Genomic DNA, 16,732 nt, shown 5'->3' on the forward strand with positions numbered 1-16,732 from the left:
AGTCACCTAACAAACAGTAGGCTAAGTCTCCTCCTCACCTAGATGTACGTTTAGTATTTTTTGAAATGGTTAGCATATTGACTTCCCTAGGCACAATTTCTTTCCAGATTCACGCAGTCTGTGAGTATTTCTGCAAATAACAGAAGCTCAGTGTTTCCATGAGTAGTAACCACTCATCTTCATGTTCCTGGAAAAATAGCCAGAGGGGAATAAAGGAGGCCAGAACAAATTACAAGTGGGAACGCATGAGTATATCTGTGGATATTATTTTCCTGTTGTTCTGCTATTCTTAGAATTTCACAGTTGTATGCTGTGAACGTGTATACAGACAGAGCAAACTTTATGAGACAGAAGGACAATGGCAAATACCTAATAGCTTTGGCGATAGAAACAAGATTTTCTTTAGCTCAGATTTCATAAGTGATTTAATGGGCTAATGTTTGAACTACCATTTAATTTGTTTCTTTAGAAGTCTAAGATTATGAAAGAGAAATTGCTGAATGCTTTACTTGTGATGGATAAGCTACAGCTCCCCAGAAAGTCTTGGTAATCCAGCTGTTCAGTACTAATAGTGACAGCCACAAGTTTTATAATCTTTCCTAGGCGGTACTTCAATCTAGGGTGAAAAGAACTCATTACAATGTGTCTCAAGAAATGGAATCTAAGCCTTGCTTCTCCAGCAGAGACTCTGTAGTATTTCCTTAATAGCAATTCACCTCAGGAGACTCCATTTTGTAGATGTGAACTTAGAGGTCAAGAAACTTGCTTTATTGATAACCTTCTGAGTAAGTACAAAATAACATTTTACCTCTGCTCCTCTCTTTCTGGTGGTAGAACTGTGCCAGTAATGCAAAAGGGTGATTAAGACCCCATGCTGCAGATGGCTCAGCTAACAAGTACCACTTGTGATGTCTGTGTCATTTCTCTGAGCGTTAGACTGAGTTGCTTTACACGCACTTTGAAAACCCTCTGGTGAAAAAGATTATTTTGAATATTCTTTTATAATAATCACCAATCAGGGCTGATCTATTGATTAAAGAAGGTAAGTTTTTGTATGCCATGATCTTGATTTCGAATTTAAAAAAGTGGTACTTCTAAGCAGGGGGAGTGCTAGACTTGCTCCAGATGCGCATGAGAAAGTTGCAAAGTATGCTCAATACTGAACAGTGGGCAGGGATATGAGAGGGATATGTGCCTAATTCTGACATCTAAACTCACTTCCCTTTCAGTTTTGCATTCTTTGTGCTCTGTACTGTCAGGTAAGGCACAAGGACTAGATTTTTTATAACCAGAGGTGAACTACAAGGGAAAGACTTTGCAGACTTTTTTTTTTTTTTTGTGTGTGTGTGTGTGTGTGTGTGTGTGTGTGTGTGTGTGAAGCAGGGATTTGGATAGCTGGTAGATGCTTAATAATGCCTAAAATAATTATCTACTTCTTTGGTTCTTCAGATTTGTCTTCATTTTTGTCCTGTAAATCTCCATATCTCGTGGAAATATATCTAAGGGCAATTCTTTCTTCTTGGCCTACTCTGGCCCAGACATTTGGCTGTCAAACGGCTGATATGATTTGTAGGGGAAAAGAGCAGCTTTTCACTGCGTGGGCTTTTTTAAGGGGGACTTGCCAGCCTACTCTTGTGTAACTAAGGCTTTTGATTCATTCTGCCACTCAGTGGAACTGCCTCATCGTTACCAGTGTTTGACAATTAACAGTTCAGATGAATTTGACCAAAAGAGGGGAAAAAAGGTAATTAGAATGGATTTGCCTGCTAAATTCAAGCCCTGCTTTAGCTGGAAAAAGCCATAGCCAAGATCCAGCAGCCACTACTATTTGCACAGCTAAGGAGAGCAAGCAGCGTAGACCATGGATATCATTCAGGTGAAGAGAGAGAGGGGTGTAGCCACCCATTGCCCTTGCTGGATGCCAGTCAAATCTAGAGTGGGCATGAAATGGCATTCATTTCAGTGCTGCTGTGTTGGAGACACATCAGGCATGACAAGAGCAGCCGGCAGCACCGTGCCAGCCTGAGTTTAGATCCACGCAGTGAGGATGCCTCGACCAGACATGCTGGTGCATGCTCTCCTATAGCTGAGTCCTTTCCAAATGCTTCCCCAGGCTTATTTTCATTTCTTCACACCATGAGTGCCTCTAATCAGGGCACTCTGACCAACCCTGCTACAAAGCAGGTACATTCTCTGCCACAGGCCCAAAACAGAGGGGGGGGGGGGGGGAGGGGAGCTCTTACCTCTAAGCATTATCCTGTTCAATTATTTTCTCCTTTTTAAAGCTGGCTTTTTTATCCATTACACAAAACCTTCCCTCATGGCACTGTATCTGGCTTTCCATCTTTAATACTTCCTAAACGCAACAGTAACTGAGGGGTGCATATGTTATAGTGTCCCTGCAGTACAGCCAAATGGCACAGTACTCTTTTGTACTTAAAATAAGCGCTGGCGAACTGCAGCACTTATTCACAGCAGCTTTGCATGATTTGAACACATTTGCCATCATGTTATGTTTGTTGTTTTTCAGTCTTTTATTGTCCACATAAAAACAGGCTGAATGGGTTGCATTGTGACTGTCGAAATTTCGTGAGGGCTTTTGAAAATTGTTTTATTATCAGAAAGGTTTTCTTGTTGCAGCTCCATATGTAGGGGGATAAGGAGTCCTTAAAGCCCTTCTCCATCTGCACTGCAACCATTTGCATCACCAGCAGTTGCCTACTGTCTGGAAGAACATTTCTTAGTCATTTCATGACCCGGACTTGGAGCTTAGTTATATTTGCCATGTTTGCAATTATTTCTAAGCACTTTTATGGTGCATTTAAGTAGATATGGAGATTTTGCATTTCTGCAGAAAAGCATTTTCTGTGTGTTTGATTCCACATCTGGTAATTGGAGTTACTTGAGCAAAGAACAGAACTGTTGGTTTGACAATTATCTTTTCCATCAAAAACAATTGTTTGCTTTTGTTTAAAACCTTATTTTTTTCTGCTCATCCACCACAAAACAAAATCAGGCACGCGCACACACACATTTTTCTTAAATGTTTCTCTCTATTTTTTATTTTTGGTAGGAAGCTATACTAATTCTAGATTACACTGCTTTTTGTGGATTTTTATTATTATTATTATTACTAAAAGGTAGAGGACATAGGCAATAAAAGAAGCAACATTATTTCTTAACCTTGTTTAGCAAATAAAAAAGGCTAAAATTCAAGGATAACATGATCAATAAGGGCTGGATTAGTTGTAGGGTCTGCCTGTGTTCCCCTACTCATGTGTTCTGACACCACAGGTGTTACTGTTTCTTGAGTAAACATGGGCTTTAATTTAATTTAATGATTTGTTTATGGATCCTAAGAATAAGGAGTACCATGCTTGGAGGAAGCGTAACCTGGCAGTAAGCCAACATGCCTTAAAGAACGAAGTCTTCTGGAGGGATAGGCAGTGTCCCAAGAGGCCGCCTTAATTACTTGTAACGTGTTATACCAACACTACCACCTACAGGAGTTCAGCAAAAGGGAAACAGCACTTCACAAAATGCAAAATTAAACACATATCAAGGCTTTTCCAGAGGGTGGTCTCACCTTTCTAAGTATCCAGGACTTTTTGTTTACCTGATGCCTTTTGTTTTGTTTTGTCTTTTTTTCCTCTCTTGAGTAAACTGTGTTTTGGGGTAAGTCCTTAGCTATATCAAGAGGTTGTCAAGACAGTTCTTGCCTCATGGATCTGAACATTGCTGTTGCTGTGGGGAGCCATGTTGTGAGAAGGGTGTTTGTTGATGCTTTGTAACCCACCATGATAGAAATTTCACTCTTGTACTTCAGGTTTTGAGTATGAGCTTGTGTGATTTAAATTAAAACCTCACAGATGTCCATAGTTCGGAGATGCATCTGCATAAAAACTTGGCTTAGGGAAATGTGTGAATTACTGGGTTTGGTTTATGTATAGGCCTAAGATAGCACAGTTATTTTAGCGGGTGCAGTTATTGTATTACTTACATGGATGTTGTATACATCTCATTGCTTTTTAGTAAGCCAGCACAAACAGAAATATCTGAATATATATCAAGGGGATTTTTAAAATATACGTCATTACTTGTGGTATCTGTCATTGGTCCTGGACTTTGAAGGATTCTGTTTCCAGTCACCCACTGTTTTTGCTTACACTATTTCAAATGATCTATGCAATTATGAAGCTGTAGTTTTGCAAAGTATTTACATTAAGTTAATGGTATGTTACATTTTCTCTCTTTATTGCTTGTTGGTCATTGCCAAGCTTGGACAGATGAGCCATAAATAGCAGACAAGAACAAATATGCATCTTTAAAATAAACGATAATGCAGAAGTGTTAAGCAATTTTTGTCCTGCACTTAAATATGTGCTCAAGCCCAGTTGATTTCAGTGAAGCTTAGCTAGAAGGAAGCGTTAGGCATATGTAAGACGCAAGGTTGCTTAGCATCCTATGGAATCTGGCCTTCAAAAAAAAAAATGAAGCAAAATAGCAATTAGGTCATCCCCATCGTGATAATCAGCAAGAAATAAATGTATTGAGAGTTGCTGTAGTGGCTTTTCTTTGGAGTGGTCTCATATCCTCTTTGGCATTTTAATTTCCTCTGCAGGCTTGCAAAAGCCCAAGTTTCTGAGGTGATACCTGTGAGATTAGCTTCAAATCTTCTGGTTTTGTGTGTATCTATACAGAACTGGCTGATAGCTTCATTCTTGTTTTTACAGGAAAATTTCGTGCTTAGTGCCTCAGTGATGTGATCTCTGGAGGTATATTGCTCATCTCTACAAACCTGACTTCCAAACAGTCAGGTTTGTATTATATTCTCCTAAATAAGAGAATATCTAGATGGAGTTCTTGGTTAGCGGAGGGCAACAAGAGGAGTTTTACTCACGCGGTGCCTGCTGTAGATGGCTGCACTTCCCAGGTGGCTGGGACATTTACAGTCAAGACACTGCTCAGAAAGAACATTATTGGTTTAGTTTAAAAATAAAATAAAGGAAGTTAAAGAGTTAAAGGCACCCAGGGAGAAACAATGCAAGAAGCTAATTTATTTGAATATTTAATCCACAACTTGACTGCTTCATTTTCTTTAGCTCTTCTAACTATACTGTTCTCAGGCGTATTTTCCAGTTGTGGAGGTAAAATCATGTGAACTTTTTATAACCTTTTGACATCAAGTGAACTGTGGAAGGAGTCAGTAAAATCCGCTCAGGGAGGAGGTGGATGGCAAGGCTCAGAGGCTGAGCTAAGACAGATAGTTGAAGCACATCATAATAAAACATTAAAAAGGAGAAGTAAAACTTACTTGCCCAGAATTGTTCAGCAATACTTCCTGTCAGCACTGAGAAGAGCATTGGTAAAAAGAGATAGAATATAAAGTTATTGTTTGCCATTGTGTCTACGAGGAGCCTGGAGTACTTGCATTTAGCTGCAGAATGTTGTATAAGCCTGCTTTCACACTAATCATAAAGCTATTGCTGTGAAGTAGCACTCAGGAGGCTATCCTGTGAGCTCCAAGCAGTAGCATTTGGGAAGCTTGTCTTAATTAGAATTTCAGACAAAAGCAGACACACACACAAAAAAGAAAACCACCGAAACAATAGTCTGAAAAGCCAGACATCCAAAAGGTCACACAGTTCTTAGTTCTTCCCCAGTGTCCTTTGGGTGTTTGGCCCTAGCGTTTTTGTTATCTTTTCTGTATCAGATCTTGTAAAACACTTATGACACTTAAACTAAGCAGTGTCAGTATCAATTTATCTGCCCTTGGGGTTGGATGCTAAGCTTCAGGTTGACACATTAGTTCATGATAAAACATGGATTAAAAAGTTCCATTCTGATACGAAGATAAAAATCAATACATGTATGTTTACTCAAAGTAATTAAAAGTGAGCAGCAGAATAACAATAATAATAATAATAACTTTGGAAAGTCATCACGGAGGCTTGCTGTTTTCTGAAAATAACTTCACTCTTTGCATTTTCTCTGATATAGGAAGTATGGCTTTTTATAGTCATGGGGTTATGTAACTCATCCTTTTTGGTCTTTGGATGAATATAGACCAGTGCCACTCTGAAATACCCACAGTACGTGCAGACATCACACCCTACATGTTCCCATTGAAATATTTTCTATACCACACTCTTGAAAGTAGTTGACTTAAACAGTTCTTTCTGTTGGTATTGTACAAGTTGCAGAGCATGCAAGGATACTTGCATTTGTGTCAGTACTTAAACAATTATTTTGTTTTGCTTGGTGGAAGGCAGCTGATGCATCCTGCTTCTGGTCAGATGTTTGCAGAATCTGTGATTCTGTAATGTGGGTGAACAGTGAGACATCAGCTTTCCCTAACTTCTCCCAGTACAGCACTGCAGCAGGAACACCTTTTGTACCAGCAGTTGGCATTGGCTGTAGCTAAGTGATGTGACACACAACGTGGTAAGGACAGGGTTAGCCCCTGTCGTGCATCATCTGCTCCACAGAAGCCATCTATGTCCACACCCCGGTTCTCTACAACCATCAGTAAGGGAAAGGTAACCAGGGAAGTCTCACCCTTCCTGGGCAGAAGCCAAGCGACCCTTGGCTTGCTGCAGTTGAAAGCCTCCACGTGGTCATCTACTGACCAACCTCATGCATGTGGCAGAGGTCCAATGTACCTGCAGCCTGGGTGTTTGCGTGTGGCAAGGCACAAGGCTCAGATGCTTGATGAAACACTTTGAGGAGGGCTCCCGAGCACTTTGTTTCTTACCAAGTTGCTGTGTTTCATTTCATTTGTGTGAACAGTATTTACACGTAATGTGGGCTTGACGAGGATGTAATTTCCACCACCTTTACACCACATTGAGGCCGCTGGTGTCTGCACAGTTAGATTAATTCCTAATTTGCATAAGACCAAGATTAGAACTGGATGGCCTCTGTGAGGTTAAACGGTGTATGTAGCAACTTCATGCTGTTGTTATATAATGCATGCATATCAGCTGAGGTGTTGTATGTGGTGGTCGCTGAGATCTTTAGCCCTGTTTCCTCTTCATCCTAAGGGAACGCAGAAAAAACTAAAAGGTACTTTGGAATAGTTGTGATTTCCCATTCCTCATCATTGCAGCTCATAAAGATGTTGATTTACATATTGGATATACTCCTGATTTGTGTTTTAAGGTCATTTTATTTCCAGTTATGTTCATAATACAAAACAACTTTCATACATTGAGGAACACACTGGCCTCTGAAGAAAAGGCTGGAAGACAGTCATGGAAAGATAGGGTGCAGATAACACCTTGTGATTGCTTATGTTTCCCCTGTTCTCACTTTTTCTTAATATCAACGAAAGTGAAAGCTCTTCTTAAATCCAAACGTACAGCTCTCTGCTGTACCCACCACAACAAACTCCTCTTAACAGCAGCCAAATTCTTCTAATGGAGTCTTCCGGAAGACTAGCTCCAGGCAGACAGTGAGGGAAATACTCTTGACATTGCATCAGTGGTCTCGCTGCAGCTGACTTTGGGCAAAGAGACCAGGATTAGACTGGCAAGTAAAGTTATGAGTGTCTGGGAAAAAAAACAATCCCCTAGGTTTAGGAAGTAAAGTATGCAGGCAATCTTAGCTGTAATTATTACCCTGTTCTTAGCTATAATGATGTTGGGATTTATGTAATACTTTTCATACGTGAATTGCTCATCAGATTGCTAATTATCCCATAACATAGTTTCTTGCCTGAATGTGGCTGCAAAAGTGTGTGAGGATCTTTCCAACAATCACATATACATGCAGCTATTGTAATTTTCTTTTTATCTTATGCTCTTAGGAGATGATGCTTGTGTGACCACACTGTGGGTGTCTGCGTGCCTGCCTAATAATGTCAGAGCAATTTCAGCCAGCTGTGACAGAGTGCTAGGAGTACAGAAGATTCAAATTTCCCAACCATCCTAGGGAAATAGAAGACTAAATACAGGAAAGAGCTTCGATTATTGTTTCTGCTGACAGAAATGCTGTGAGGTTTCCCATTTTCTATAGGACACCAGAGAGTTTAGATGATACAGACAGGGAAATAGCAGGAAACTTCAGTCAGAGTTTTCACCTCATCAGACAGGAGAAAATCCAACCCACGAGACAAAGGGTGGTAAGAAGCTAGATTTCATTGCTTGTGATGTGGTGGGGGAAGGGTTAAATCTGGCTTCTTGCAGAAACACAGTGCAGCTCTCCCCCTGCAAATAGGAGGCGATGTAGACAAGAAAACAGGATTTGCTTCCACTCTTTCAAGGTTGCAGTACATTATTTTCCTGGTCATCCCAGATGAGTATCATGAAAAGAATTGAGACTTTGGAAAAATTCACTGAGAAGACATTTTTTTTTCTGTTGAAAAATGCTTTGTCACTGAAACCCAGTTTTTTCATGGGGATGTGTCACTTACAGTGCAGTCTCACATAAAGAAGTTGAAAGCCAAATGTCAACAAGGCTGTGACAAAATTTGTCTTTTGTCTAAAATGTATTTTGGATTGCATTACAAAATTAGAGGAAATACGGATACGGCTTCTGAATTTGATAAAAGCAGAACATTTTGACTGAAAGGCTTCAGGGAGTGGGTTTAGATTTCATGAGAGATTTGTTTTTCAGATTCAGAAGGAAAATAACTTTCAGAAGGTTGAAATTTTCAGTAGGCCAATTCTAGAGGTCAGTTTTAGTTTCTAATTGCGAACATTATGAACATCAGGAGGCTTCTTTCTCAGAGCTCTATCCAGAAGCATGTCGAATTCCTTCTAAGTAATTTATATGTTAATTAATGAATTTTAATGATTGAGCTCTAGCAAACTTTCTAAGCTAAATAATTTTAACTTAGTTATTTTTATCTCTGTGTATTGTGTGTTTTCTCCTACTGTTTTGCACAGGTTGAAAAGGCTGTTTTCATATTTAAAAAGTATATGGCAAGGAAAAAATAGTACGTTGAGGTATTATTGCTAGATTCGGAGACCAAAATATTGTAAGGTTGCTCAAATATTTATTTTTTCCTTCTGATTGAAAATCAGGATTTGTTTATATTATACACATATATTATATATATATATATATATATTTATATATCATTGTCATGAGGATTTTGTTCCTCAACAAGATTCAGTAAGTGTTCCTTTAAAAATTCTGGTTTTCTTCCTTTAGATTTTCTTATCGGGGTAATAATAGTGAGGAACTCTCATATACAGTGTAAGAGAGCAAAAACATTGACGTAGCTTTTTTTTATTTTTTTAATTTTATTTATTCAAAAGGTCCCAAACACCTGGTGCCTTTAGAAAATGTTCATGGCAGAAACAACAGTTGCTAAATCCATGCAACCACAAAGTGGTGATGGTAGCACTGCAAACTGGTGGGGAAGATGGTATTCTTGTAAAAAGTCAATCACTTTCGAATACAGCAATTTTTCTGTCTCGCAGCTTTGAAAGCAGGTGAAATGATACAGATTGGCTTGATTTCTGTACTGCCTCTTGGAAACTGAAATAACCGAGGTATTCTGGACGTGTCGGCTAGAAAAGGGAGATACTTTTTCACTGAAAATATATTTATTATTGGAGGAAAAAAATGTGGTAAGGAGAAAGTGGTCTTAATTTTGACTGAAGTTAGTATGAGAAAATATATTAAAGTTTTATTTATTAAATATAGTGCAATTTGTAAAAACTATGTGGAAACTTATTATTTGTTGAGCTTATGGCTGAGGATTTTCTGTATCCAGGAGGTTGCACAGGGAGGGCGAGAGAAAAGTAATAATCTGCAGAGCTGCAAAGTTTCCTTGGCGTTTTCTTCTCCCAGACACCCACCTCACTGGTGCCAGAGGCTCCAGTTTTCTCCTCTCGTTTTCACATTCTTCAGTGTCTCTGTGTTACCCAGTTTTGGGGGGCTAGAAAGCAAGCTAAAACAAAGCAAGCTGATGCTGAGCGGTGGTCATTTATGAATCACTGCCCAGTCAGCTGCACCATAAGCAGTCCCGGTTTGCTGGGCTGCTGGTAGTACAGGCAAGAGCAGCACCGCTATCCTGGCCCAAGAAGGATGGCTGGTGGCGTGGCTACGAGGGATGCTGCTTCACTTTTTCCACTTGTAACCCTTGTGGAGTGCTGCGTGGGACACTGGGGCTGGCCTCATCTGAGTAATGATAACAGGAAGCTGTGTGATCTGGTTTGATACAAAACCTGTGCTCATCCTCGCTGACGGCTTTTTGCTGTATGAGTCACTGGGGGCTGGATGGCTCTCAGGAGCTGGGTCTGGTGGTAAAGTGGTGGTGCTTGTGCAGGATGCAGAACTTCACTGGCTGCACATGTAAATAGAGAGGCAAAGTGGATTTTTGTTCCCTGTGGAGTCACAGAGGAGCTGGACTTCTAGGTGTATTTCTGAACCAGAAGTTGAGATTAATAAAAATGTATTGCACCTGCATGTTTTAGCCTTAACCTTTGCTGCTGCTGTCTAGCTTTTCTTCAAAGAAATACTACTCTGTGTTGCAAATATCTACCCAGCAGTGTGGAATAAACCTGAGTTTCACATGTGAAAACACATCATACCCGTAAATGGACAAATGTGAGAGCTGGTGGCAGTGCCTGAGCTAGAAGAGGTGAAGTGGCTTGCTGCAGAGGTGGACAGCTTGTGAATTGTTAAAGCAACATTCATAACCTGACCCCCAGCATTAGACAGGCATGCTCTGTGCAGATAGCTGGCTATAAATAATTATTAATCGTAATCCACCATAGCTACTGAGTTCAGACGTCAATATTAATGAAGTGAAACTAGCAGCAGCTTTCTGTGTGAATTAAGTGTTGACCGTGGCAGTTGATGTTAATCGTTGGTGAATGCCAGTGAGGTCAGGTGCATGCAAATGAACAAGGTCTTCCTCAAACTCTTGCTTTTGGTCTTGCCAGCTATCTCGTATTTTTCTAGCACTTACCTTTTTCTCCCATTCAGCTGGCAGCTAGAGTGGTGCAGGTCAGTCTGCAGAAGAGTTCACGTGCCATGCAAGGCTGCCTCTGTTTTTGGAAAATGATCAGTATCATCCAGACTGTGGGGCGAGGCAAGAGTGCAGGATGGCATTTTGGTGTGGCAGAAATTGTGTGCAAATTAAGTGAATCGGGTTATTTTCTGGGAAGTTTGAATTTGTGAAAAGGTAGATCCCAGGGACATACAGCTCAAGAAACTAAGGGAGTTCTTGCAATAAAAGGAGAAATGATCTAACCCACTTTGAGCTAGGCAGTTAGTCAAAACCCATGGTAATCTAGGGTAGGGAGAAAAACTTATGTTAGAAGTCAGGCATTTCCTTGCAAGTAATCCTGCTTAGTTACAAAGAATACTTGTGGTGGCTTTGTTGGTAATTCAGTCTCTTTTCTAGTCAGCCCTTATCAGGAGTGCTGCTTCTTCTCCCCATAGGGTTTTCTCAGGGCTACATTTCCTGGGGTTGTGCTGGCTGCCTTCCTGAGGAGCATGGCTCAGACTGGGCTACGCAGCTGCTGCAGGCACCCTGCATTACAGCTGATGGTGGGGGTGAGAAATGGGGGCAGGAGCTGCATCTTTCTTGCTTCCTCATGTAAATCATGTAATGCTCTATGGCTTTCTGTTGCTTTGTTCTCTGCTCCTTTGGTCTTTCACTGTTTCGCTTTCTGCCCTCTTGCGTGACACGTATACAGCTCTGTCTTGGGCCAAGGCGGGCACTGTACTTTGTGTACTGGCTGCATGAGCACACTGAGAGGAATCTCGAATGAGAAGTGAGGCTCTTGGGAAGCTTTATGACAACCCTTCAACACAAGGCACTTGGTTCCGCGGACAGCAGCCCCAACAATATCACTTCCTCCCCAGAGAAAATAGGCACAGCAAAAGAAAGGAAAAAAGGACATCGAGAACCTGATAGATGGTCTTTTAAAATCAAATGTGTGGGTGATTTTCACAGGTTAATTGTGTATTTGTCCATGTCTCTACAAAGGGCCTGATTTTGAGAGAGCTACTGGTGTCCCTGTGCTGATAGAATAGAGGCAAACAGGTTTCAGGGGGTCTGGGAAGCTGTATTTTGCTGTCCCTTGCCTGTGCTCAGCTTTGCAAAAACAAAGGGGAGCTACCAACCCTGTCGATATTGCACACAGATGCTTTTGTTTCAGACATCCATTTGCATCATCAGATGTCGGTACTACTCCCCTTTTCTGATTGCAGGTGAGTTCAGCTGACACAAAACTCTGCCCATCTGGAAGTGTCACACCGTGCAGCAACATACCCGTGTGTTAATGTTTTGCTCCACAATTTCTATTCAGGCTTTTTCCCCACAGCAAAGTTATAGAAGCAAATGGTGAGTAAATGGTTTCAGTGCACCACTATCTACCCCAGTTGTTTTTTTTTTTTTTTTTTTTTTTTAAAAAAAAAAAAAAAAAAACTGAAATTTGGGTAAAATCCTCTTCTTAAACAATTCTTTTTAGTAGGACTACTTCTGTTCTCTCTATAGAGAGACTAACAAACAATAAGGAAGACTTACTGGCCTTCCTCCCTTTGGGCAAGTGGTTTCTGCAGTAGAGTTTGCCTTTCTTCCCAAGGGCGTTGTGTCTGTGTGTCTTGCATGTGTTTGGATAGAAGGAAAGGGTGCAATTTTGTGGTTGCCCCTGTACTGGAAAGCACCACTGCTACACCCTGGGCAATAGCTTCCAGTCAGGCTAAACCTGGAAACAAGGCAACATCTGTGGTGCCTTAAAGCTCAGTTTAAAAAAAAAAAAAAAAAACTTGCAACACTGCTTTGTGACTGCACTGGGAGGAGAAAAACCTGGGGGTGCATAATGTTTATGGAGTCATCACTTCTGAAGGATGGTGTTCAGTCCTCAGCCTTAAGGTAGGATTGCCATCTGTGCTTGGGGTACACACAAGGCAACACCGGCAAAGTTATTTTGTGAAACAGTGGCAGAAACAACAATTCAGGAATATTTCCCTTTCCACACCAAAAAAAAAAAAAAAAAAAAAAAAAAAAGAAAAAGAAAAAATCAGACTGTGAACTCCTTAATGATCCTTGCTATTGATCTTTGAAACATGGCTTTGAATGCCACCATCAAAGGCATCACAGACAAAAGTACAAGTCTCCTTTCCTCATGTAGAAGAGATATTTTAGGCTGTGATGATAAAAAAAAAAAAAATGTTAAAAGTATAGAAATATTTTAAGATGCTGTCATTTGATTTGAGTTGGCTAAGTTATGGCAAAAGTCTCCTCATTTTATGAGAGCAATTCCAATTTGTGTTTTAAGGATCAATTTAGCTTTAGAGACTTTGGTCTCTGTTGAGGAAAGCAGCAGGACAACATCGCCACAGGATGCATCATTTGAGGGTATGTACATTGCAAAGCTCTGGGGTCCCTGTAGCTGCAAATTACCTGTCTACCTTAAGTGCCACTACCTGTTACGTGGATAGTTTCCCAGTTTTAGCAGAATCTGATACAGTGGGACACACCTGCATTTCTGGAATTTTCAATATAGACTTGAAGCCAAATCACAGGGCTTATGCAGGAGCCTTAGTGGTAGAGAGAGGGGGCATCTTTCTGTTCTTCTCTTCCTGGGACGCTGTGAGGATTGCATCACTTCTTGGCATATTTTAGAGCATTGCAAAGGTGAATTATATCTTTCATGGGCTGTAACAGTACACTGTGCTCCACTCTGGAATACTTCATGCTCTGATTGTTCTATTTTACATGGCCAATGACAGGATGAGGAGGAATGGTTATATAATAAAAGAGGGGAGATTTAGATTAGGTGTTAGGAGGAAATACTTCACTCAGAGGGTGGTGAGACACTGGCCCAGGCTGCCCGGAGAAGCTGTGGATACCCCATCCCTGGAAGTGTTCAAGGCCAGACTGGATGGGGCTTTGGGCAACCTGGTCTGGTGGAAGGTGTCCCTGGCCATGGTAGGGGGCTGGAACTGGGTGGTCTCAACTCAAACCATTCTTTGTTATTTTTTTGCTGTTTGAGGATCCCTTTGTGGCAGGTAAACTCTTGTCTTCATGAAAGGATGCAGAAATAGCACGGAGAAGAACGGGTCTAGGGTTAGGGTCTTTCTCTTCAGATATAGTTATAAGTTTATTTCTCTGAGTAGGTGGCTCAGCCTTTGTGCTGCAATCCATTGAAATCAAAGGCAATTCATATAAATAAAATATCTACCCCATCCCTGTTACTAAAATTTAGGATGTTCTTCATCTGGTTGTTTTAACGTTATACATTTCTTTGTTTTTCAATAAAAGGAGTGGCAATCTAACCAAATAATGGTTGTGTTGAAGCCTGCTCCGTGGCTGGCATTATCCTTTGGCTCTGTTTAAAGCATCTATTTCCAAGGTCTTTTGAAATGGGCTATTTACTAGTGGCTGTAAGAACTCGGGATTCAGCCAATTGGTTCCCCTTGCCATGATCTTGTTTGGGAACGTTTCAATTAACGTTTGTCTGAGCTGTTTTTTGTTGTGTTTTGGTTTTTTTTTTTGGTGGTGGTGGTTTGTGATTTATTTATTTTTTTTTTTTTTTTAATTCTGATTTCTTTCAGAAGAGTCTGCTGAGTCCTGCAGCCTTCTGAATTACTTCCATTTAAAACCCATGATTTTGTAAGAGCTTGCCCAGGGAGCACAAGAGCAAGTGAGTGGGAGAACCTTTCCTTCTGGACTTTCCCTGGTTGAGTTGGGTGTTAGCTGCTAAAGCATGTCGTTTTAAGGATCTACAGAAACAATCAAAGTGTAGCTTAACTCTCCAGTTTGATCTCAGCCTTTCTAACAGCAGACTCAAGCATGCATGCCACATGTTGTTATGCTATAAAAGGTTTGCTCAAGAGTTGCAGTTTCCATGCAGTGACCCCTAAAATATTCACTGGAGCTCCCATCTGCTTCCTGCTGTGACAGCATAACGTTGTCTGAGGGAGTGGGGAGAAAAGCTTATATCTACTTGCCAGCACTTGAAAACTGTTAAAGGAGACATGGGGAGATAAACAGCTCACATCTTGTAGTTCCTCTCTCCTACTTTGGATCCAGAAAGGTCTTTTTTTTTTTTTTTTTTTTTTTCTCCTCAGGCTTTTTCACACAAAATTAACAAGTGATATTTCCCATTTTTGCAACTGTCTAAAACAGGTGCCTGGGTTCTGTGTGACCTTCCTGGACACGTAATTAAGTTATGAATTGAATGCTCTCCAGCCTTTTGTAAGGACTATGTGCTCATAAACTCTTAAGTCTAGTCCAGGATATGTCTAAGCTATACTAGTAAGCCTGGAGGTTGTATGGATATACTCAAAGTAGCTTTCTGTCCCATTGCCATGTGTTTGATGCAACAGCGTGGAACGCTGCCTAGGCTAATTGGACTTGGATTTTAGGCCCATGGTTTACACTACCACAGCTACAGTGTTAAGGTCCTGAGCTAATTACTGTGAAGTTAGCAACCTCGTGTTACTGCAGTCACTGAAGTGCAGACTTACCTTGAGAGGAGCTTGGCCAGAGGACAAGTAATAAGGTAATTTTCAAACAAGCTTTTATCCATTGGATTGCAAAATCCAATAGCTGTAATGTGGAAGAAGAAGGTTCATTGCAAACTGATTTCATTTAGGATACAAGAAAGTGGAAGATCTGAGGTCTTATATTTCCAAGACAACATGTTTCTGTGAAGGCAGGAATATAATCATCTGTTGTGCTCTCTTTTGCTCCATACTAATCTCTCAAGATCAAAAAGGAAAAAGGACATCTTTAATCATACACAGTGTAATTTATAAGCATTTCACCAAACCTTATTATTAGAAGAAATGCTTTAATAAAATGTATCATTAAAAACGCTATGCAGTAGATGTTTACATGTGCTAATCTTGGCTCTGCAATTATGTTTTTCTATGCCTATAAGCATGCTGCTTGTCCTAGGGGAAAGAAGTCTTGTCTGTCATGAACTGCTTTGCATGCTGATGGACAGTAATAATTGATTGTCATCCATGAACTTTATTTCTCTCCATGAAAAAGACAAGCTGCAAAAGCAACGTTTTATTAAATAAATAAGCAACCTCTTTTTCTTCCTCCTGTAACCTCCTCTCACAGAACATCATAAGCTTCTTTCCACATTTGCCTCTACAGAGAACATACAGCTGGAGACTAGTTGACTTTGCATTAGAGTAAGGAACCCAAGGGGTGAAAATGTGATGTTGCTTTATCAAACTTTCATAGAATCATAAAACCACAGAATGGTTTGGGTCGGAAGGGACCAAAGTCCATCCAGTTCCACCCCCTGCCATGGGCAGGGACACCTCCCACCAGACCAGGTTGCCCAAAGCCCCATCCAGCCTGGCCTTGAACACCTCCAGGGATGGGGCATCCACAGCTTCTCCGGGCAGCCTGCGCCAGAGCCTTGCTGCCCTCAAAGTAAAGAGTAAATAATTTTATTTATATCTAATCTAAATCTTCCCTCTTTTAGCTTAAAGCCATTCCTCCTTGTTCTATCACTGCGCTCCCTGAAAAAGAGTCCCTTCCCAGCTTTCCTGTAGGCACTGGAAGGCTGCTGTAAGGTCTTCCCAGAGCCTTCTCTTTTCCAGGCTGAACAACCCCAACTTCCTCAGCCTGTCTTTGTATGAGAGGTGCTCCAGCCTCTTGATCATCTTTGTGCCCCTCCTCTGGACTCATTCTAATACTTCAGTGTCCTTTTTGTGCTGGGGGCCCCAGAGCTGAATGCAGCACTCAGGAGAGCAGAGCAGAAGGAGAGAATCACCTCCCTCCACCTGCTTTCCTCACTTC

The sequence above is a fragment of the Aythya fuligula genome, chromosome 1 (assembly GCF_009819795.1).
Source record: "Aythya fuligula isolate bAytFul2 chromosome 1, bAytFul2.pri, whole genome shotgun sequence".
NCBI classification, from domain to species: Eukaryota; Metazoa; Chordata; class Aves; order Anseriformes; family Anatidae; genus Aythya; species Aythya fuligula.